The sequence below is a fragment of the Osmia lignaria genome, unplaced genomic scaffold (genome assembly GCF_051020975.1).
Source record: "Osmia lignaria lignaria isolate PbOS001 unplaced genomic scaffold, iyOsmLign1 scaffold0043, whole genome shotgun sequence".
In the NCBI taxonomy this organism is placed as follows: domain Eukaryota; kingdom Metazoa; phylum Arthropoda; class Insecta; order Hymenoptera; family Megachilidae; genus Osmia; species Osmia lignaria.
In genome coordinates, this window is record NW_027478184.1 from 200,001 (window position 1) to 207,500 (window position 7,500).

The following is a 7,500-nucleotide window of genomic DNA, read 5'->3' on the forward strand; positions in this document are numbered from 1 at the left end:
ATTCGCGGTTTCACCTTAATTCGGTATGTACTTAGACATGCATGGCTTAATCTTTGAGACAAGCATATGACTACTGGCAGGATCAACCAGGGAGCTTAGTTATTATTGTAAATTTAAATTTTCGTCGTCGGCCCTCCCTGTAAGACCGATCGACGTTAAGCCATTTCTCTTTTGTATGTAACACACATTTCATAAATTTTGTACCTCTTATAGAGGCCAAATATTCTCCTCCTCCTCTCATAAAGCACGAAAATCACTTTCACGCCGTGCATCCATCGTGCAAGCACGTAGACCACACACGCTGGACAATATAATAAAAGATAGCGCGGACAGTGGCATGCTATACAAATCGAGAAAGCGCGTACAGTGATCATGCTGGTCATTTTGCCACCAAATTTTATAATCTTTATCATTAGAGCGGGCCCACCAACCTCGTCTCTGTACTTTATACATTTCTCCTCCATCTGCACACACCTTTTCAAACATTAACGGAGAGAGTTCCTTGGACTTGCTTTAAATGTACATATTAGATATGTTGGAATCTCTCTCCTTTAGAAGTTTCCCCAGCCTTAAAACTTCTTTCATTTTTACTCCTCTCTCCATACTTATTTTCCTCTCTGAACGTATCAGAGAGGATTTTATTTCTGACACCTCTTGACTTTTCTTAAATTCAGGGACGTAATTTTGTTCATAATTCAGTGGACTTTTGTGTATTTTATACTTTAAATATTTCCAAACAGTCTCCCTTCTAAAAGTGATAGAACGAATTTTCGTCTAACACTACTTTCTTGGTTCAAAAATTTTATACAATCTTATAACTTTTTCAGTTTTAACAAATTTTGGTTACAGACAGTTGATGCTCAGTTTGTACAAGTATGCAACATTTATAAGTGCATACAGGTCACCAGCCTTATATTACAAGGCTCACCACATATGGGCCATTCGGTCTTAGACACCGACCCGTGGTAATGCTGTGTGGAGATTAATAATAATCCGCAACGGAAAACCGGAACGAGAATAGTCGAGAAAGTATATTCTCGAGGAGCGGTAGACTGCTTTTCAACCGAAGTCATAAAAGAGCCACACGCTCGACGCTACTCCCGACCGGTCCGAGCGAACCGAAAGTGCCTTCCTATAAATACCGAACGGCCGGCCGCTAGGTCGGCGACGCATGGGCTTACGCCCAGGCGTATGCCTGTGCAAACCGCCGTGAGAGCGTACCATCCCGCCGGCACGGTAAAACTTAGCCGGAAATATCGTCGAACATATCCTTTCATTTTATAACGTTCTATACATGAAAATTAATAAATTAACATGCAGGACATAATAAATTCACATTCTCATGTAAATCATGGGTTTAATTAATATTTTAAAAAATTTTAAAACCGCCCAGAACCGATGAGATGAAAATATTAAAACGATATTTTTGCATTTTCTTACGGTAAAACATTAACAAATAAGCGACTATAGCAATATAAAACTCCATTTGTAATTTAATTAATCAAAATTAATATTTTTCTTTGATTTTTCAGCGATCCAGAACCGATGAGACGAAAACATTAAAACGATATTTTTGCATTTTCTTACGACAAAACATTAACAAATACGAGACTATAACAATATAAAACTACATATGTAATTTAATTAATCAAAATTAATAATTTTTTTTGATTTTTCAGTGATCCAGAACCGATAAGTCGAAAATTTTAACAATCATATTTTTGCATTCTGTACCGTGGATCGATCGTTAAACGCTATTGAACTAACGTCCGTGATGGTATAAATGCAGATTTTCGCTCCGTTTAGCCAAAATAACGAACTTTAGGTGCGCTCCGAAATATTTCAAAGTCCCAGCGGCGTATTGCTTCGCCTCTTAGAACCGATTAGTCGAAAATTTTAACAATCATATTTTTGCATTCTGTACCGTGGATCGATCGTTAAACGCTATTGAACTAACGTCCGTGATGGTATAAATGCAGATTTTCGCTCCGTTTAGCCAAAATAACGAACTTTAGGTGCGCTCCGAAATATTTCAAAGTCCCAGCGGCGTATTGCTTCGCCTCTTAGAACCGATTAGTCGAAAATTTTAACAATCATATTTTTGCATTCTGTACCGTGGATCGATCGTTAAACGCTATTGAACTAACGTCCGTGATGGTATAAATGCAGATTTTCGCTCCGTTTAGCCAAAATAACGAACTTTAGGTGCGCTCCGAAATATTTCAAAGTCCCAGCGGCGTATTGCTTCGCCTCTTAGAACCGATTAGTCGAAAATTTTAACAATCATATTTTTGCATTCTGTACCGTGGATCCATCGTTAAACGCTATTAAACTAACGTCCGTGATGGTATAAATGCAGATTTTCGCTCCGTTTAGCCAAAATAACGAACTTTAGGTGCGCTCCGAAATATTTCAAAGTCCCAGCGGCGTATTGCTTCGCCTCTTAGAACCGATTAGTCGAAAATTTTAACAATCATATTTTTGCATTCTGTACCGTGGATCGATCGTTAAACGCTATTGAACTAACGTCCGTGATGGTATAAATGCAGATTTTCGCTCCGTTTAGCCAAAATAACGAACTTTAGGTGCGCTCCGAAATATTTCAAAGTCCCAGCGGCGTATTGCTTCGCCTCTTAGAACCGATTAGTCGAAAATTTTAACAATCATATTTTTGCATTCTGTACCGTGGATCGATCGTTAAACGCTATTGAACTAACGTCCGTGATGGTATAAATGCAGATTTTCGCTCCGTTTAGCCAAAATAACGAACTTTAGGTGCGCTCCGAAATATTTCAAAGTCCCAGCGGCGTATTGCTTCGCCTCTTAGAACCGATTAGTCGAAAATTTTAACAATCATATTTTTGCATTCTGTACCGTGGATCGATCGTTAAACGCTATTGAACTAACGTCCGTGATGGTATAAATGCAGATTTTCGCTCCGTTTAGCCAAAATAACGAACTTTAGGTGCGCTCCGAAATATTTCAAAGTCCCAGCGGCGTATTGCTTCGCCTCTTAGAACCGATTAGTCGAAAATTTTAACAATCATATTTTTGCATTCTGTACCGTGGATCCATCGTTAAACGCTATTAAACTAACGTCCGTGATGGTATAAATGCAGATTTTCGCTCCGTTTAGCCAAAATAACGAACTTTAGGTGCGCTCCGAAATATTTCAAAGTCCCAGCGGCGTATTGCTTCGCCTCTTAGAACCGATTAGTCGAAAATTTTAACAATCATATTTTTGCATTCTGTACCGTGGATCCATCGTTAAACGCTATTAAACTAACGTCCGTGATGGTATAAATGCAGATTTTCGCTCCGTTTAGCCAAAATAACGAACTTTAGGTGCGCTCCGAAATATTTCAAAGTCCCAGCGGCGTATTGCTTCGCCTCTTAGAACCGATTAGTCGAAAATTTTAACAATCATATTTTTGCATTCTGTACCGTGGATCGATCGTTAAACGCTATTGAACTAACGTCCGTGATGGTATAAATGCAGATTTTCGCTCCGTTTAGCCAAAATAACGAACTTTAGGTGCGCTCCGAAATATTTCAAAGTCCCAGCGGCGTATTGCTTCGCCTCTTAGAACCGATTAGTCGAAAATTTTAACAATCATATTTTTGCATTCTGTACCGTGGATCGATCGTTAAACGCTATTAAACTAACGTCCGTGATGGTATAAATGCAGATTTTCGCTCCGTTTAGCCAAAATAACGAACTTTAGGTGCGCTCCGAAATATTTCAAAGTCCCAGCGGCGTATTGCTTCGCCTCTTAGAACCGATTAGTCGAAAATTTTAACAATCATATTTTTGCATTCTGTACCGTGGATCCATCGTTAAACGCTATTAAACTAACGTCCGTGATGGTATAAATGCAGATTTTCGCTCCGTTTAGCCAAAATAACGAACTTTAGGTGCGCTCCGAAATATTTCAAAGTCCCAGCGGCGTATTGCTTCGCCTCTTAGAACCGATTAGTCGAAAATTTTAACAATCATATTTTTGCATTCTGTACCGTGGATCGATCGTTAAACGCTATTGAACTAACGTCCGTGATGGTATAAATGCAGATTTTCGCTCCGTTTAGCCAAAATAACGAACTTTAGGTGCGCTCCGAAATATTTCAAAGTCCCAGCGGCGTATTGCTTCGCCTCTTAGAACCGATTAGTCGAAAATTTTAACAATCATATTTTTGCATTCTGTACCGTGGATCGATCGTTAAACGCTATTGAACTAACGTCCGTGATGGTATAAATGCAGATTTTCGCTCCGTTTAGCCAAAATAACGAACTTTAGGTGCGCTCCGAAATATTTCAAAGTCCCAGCGGCGTATTGCTTCGCCTCTTAGAACCGATTAGTCGAAAATTTTAACAATCATATTTTTGCATTCTGTACCGTGGATCGATCGTTAAACGCTATTGAACTAACGTCCGTGATGGTATAAATGCAGATTTTCGCTCCGTTTAGCCAAAATAACGAACTTTAGGTGCGCTCCGAAATATTTCAAAGTCCCAGCGGCGTATTGCTTCGCCTCTTAGAACCGATTAGTCGAAAATTTTAACAATCATATTTTTGCATTCTGTACCGTGGATCCATCGTTAAACGCTATTAAACTAACGTCCGTGATGGTATAAATGCAGATTTTCGCTCCGTTTAGCCAAAATAACGAACTTTAGGTGCGCTCCGAAATATTTCAAAGTCCCAGCGGCGTATTGCTTCGCCTCTTAGAACCGATTAGTCGAAAATTTTAACAATCATATTTTTGCATTCTGTACCGTGGATCCATCGTTAAACGCTATTAAACTAACGTCCGTGATGGTATAAATGCAGATTTTCGCTCCGTTTAGCCAAAATAACGAACTTTAGGTGCGCTCCGAAATATTTCAAAGTCCCAGCGGCGTATTGCTTCGCCTCTTAGAACCGATTAGTCGAAAATTTTAACAATCATATTTTTGCATTCTGTACCGTGGATCGATCGTTAAACGCTATTGAACTAACGTCCGTGATGGTATAAATGCAGATTTTCGCTCCGTTTAGCCAAAATAACGAACTTTAGGTGCGCTCCGAAATATTTCAAAGTCCCAGCGGCGTATTGCTTCGCCTCTTAGAACCGATTAGTCGAAAATTTTAACAATCATATTTTTGCATTCTGTACCGTGGATCCATCGTTAAACGCTATTAAACTAACGTCCGTGATGGTATAAATGCAGATTTTCGCTCCGTTTAGCCAAAATAACGAACTTTAGGTGCGCTCCGAAATATTTCAAAGTCCCAGCGGCGTATTGCTTCGCCTCTTAGAACCGATTAGTCGAAAATTTTAACAATCATATTTTTGCATTCTGTACCGTGGATCCATCGTTAAACGCTATTGAACTAACGTCCGTGATGGTATAAATGCAGATTTTCGCTCCGTTTAGCCAAAATAACGAACTTTAGGTGCGCTCCGAAATATTTCAAAGTCCCAGCCGCGTATTGCTTTGCCCCGAAATTTTTCAAAGTTCCAGCGGCGTGTTGCTTTCAAAGTGCCTCCCTCTAAATACCGATCGGCAGGCCGCTAGGTCGGCGACGCACGGGCTTACGCCCAGGCGTATACGGGGGCAAATCGCCGTGAGAGCGTGCGATTTTGACTTTCGCAATAAGATAGTCTCCTTTATGAAAAGGAGCGTACACGTCTCCCAAAAAAAAAAACAGTTTCATCACGATCAATGTAGTTCTTGATCGAAATGTATCATAGGACGAAGATTTTATCGAAAAGTACGAACTTTGGCGACGCATCGAAATTTTTCAAAGTTCCAACGGCGTGTTGCTTTCAAAGTGCCTCCCTCTAAATACCGATCGGCAGGCCGCTAGGTCGGCGACGCACGGGCTTACGCCCAGGCGTATACGGGGGCAAATCGCCGTGAGAGCGTGCGATTTTGACTTTCGCAATAAGATAGTCTCCTTTATGAAAAGGAGCGTACACGTCTCCCAAAAAAAAAAACAGTTTCATGACGATCAATGTAGTTCTTGATCGAAATGTATCATAGGACGAAGATTTTATCGAAAAGTACGAACTTTGGCGACGCATCGAAATTTTTCAAAGTTCCAACGGCGTGTTGCTTTCAAAGTGCCTCCCTCTAAATACCGATCGGCAGGCCGCTAGGTCGGCGACGCACGGGCTTACGCCCAGGCGTATACGGGGGCAAATCGCCGTGAGAGCGTGCGATTTTGACTTTCGCAATAAGATAGTCTCCTTTATGAAAAGGAGCGTACACGTCTCCCAAAAAAAAAAACAGTTTCATGACGATCAATGTAGTTCTTGATCGAAATGTATCATAGGACGAAGATTTTATCGAAAAGTACGAACTTTGGCGACGCATCGAAATTTTTCAAAGTTCCAACGGCGTGTTGCTTTCAAAGTGCCTCCCTCTAAATACCGATCGGCAGGCCGCTAGGTCGGCGACGCACGGGCTTACGCCCAGGCGTATACGGGGGCAAATCGCCGTGAGAGCGTGCGATTTTGACTTTCGCAATAAGATAGTCTCCTTTATGAAAAGGAGCGTACACGTCTCCCAAAAAAAAAAACAGTTTCATGACGATCAATGTAGTTCTTGATCGAAATGTATCATAGGACGAAGATTTTATCGAAAAGTACGAACTTTGGCGACGCATCGAAATTTTTCAAAGTTCCAACGGCGTGTTGCTTTCAAAGTGCCTCCCTCTAAATACCGATCGGCAGGCCGCTAGGTCGGCGACGCACGGGCTTACGCCCAGGCGTATACGGGGGCAAATCGCCGTGAGAGCGTGCGATTTTGACTTTCGCAATAAGATAGTCTCCTTTATGAAAAGGAGCGTACACGTCTCCCAAAAAAAAAAACAGTTTCATGACGATCAATGTAGTTCTTGATCGAAATGTATCATAGGACGAAGATTTTATCGAAAAGTACGAACTTTGGCGACGCATCGAAATTTTTCAAAGTTCCAACGGCGTGTTGCTTTCAAAGTGCCTCCCTCTAAATACCGATCGGCAGGCCGCTAGGTCGGCGACGCACGGGCTTACGCCCAGGCGTATACGGGGGCAAATCGCCGTGAGAGCGTGCGATTTTGACTTTCGCAATAAGATAGTCTCCTTTATGAAAAGGAGCGTACACGTCTCCCAAAAAAAAAAACAGTTTCATGACGATCAATGTAGTTCTTGATCGAAATGTATCATAGGACGAAGATTTTATCGAAAAGTACGAACTTTGGCGACGCATCGAAATTTTTCAAAGTTCCAACGGCGTGTTGCTTTCAAAGTGCCTCCCTCTAAATACCGATCGGCAGGCCGCTAGGTCGGCGACGCACGGGCTTACGCCCAGGCGTATACGGGGGCAAATCGCCGTGAGAGCGTGCGATTTTGACTTTCGCAATAAGATAGTCTCCTTTATGAAAAGGAGCGTACACGTCTCCCAAAAAAAAAAACAGTTTCATGACGATCAATGTAGTTCTTGATCGAAATGTATCATAGGACGAAGATTTTATC

At 41.4% G+C, this 7,500-nt stretch overlaps 1 non-coding gene across 1 annotated transcript in view; it reads right to left on the minus strand.

The window, feature by feature from the left end:
• Nucleotides 1–93, minus strand: part of LOC143307079 (small subunit ribosomal RNA) — a 1,923-nt gene extending 1,830 nt beyond the window's left edge. The window contains exon 1 of the ribosomal RNA XR_013064316.1: nucleotides 1–93. This exon is cut by the window's left edge and continues 1,830 nt beyond it. This is a non-coding gene — a ribosomal RNA (small subunit ribosomal RNA).
• Between the last annotated feature and the right edge of the window lie 7,407 nt (nucleotides 94–7,500).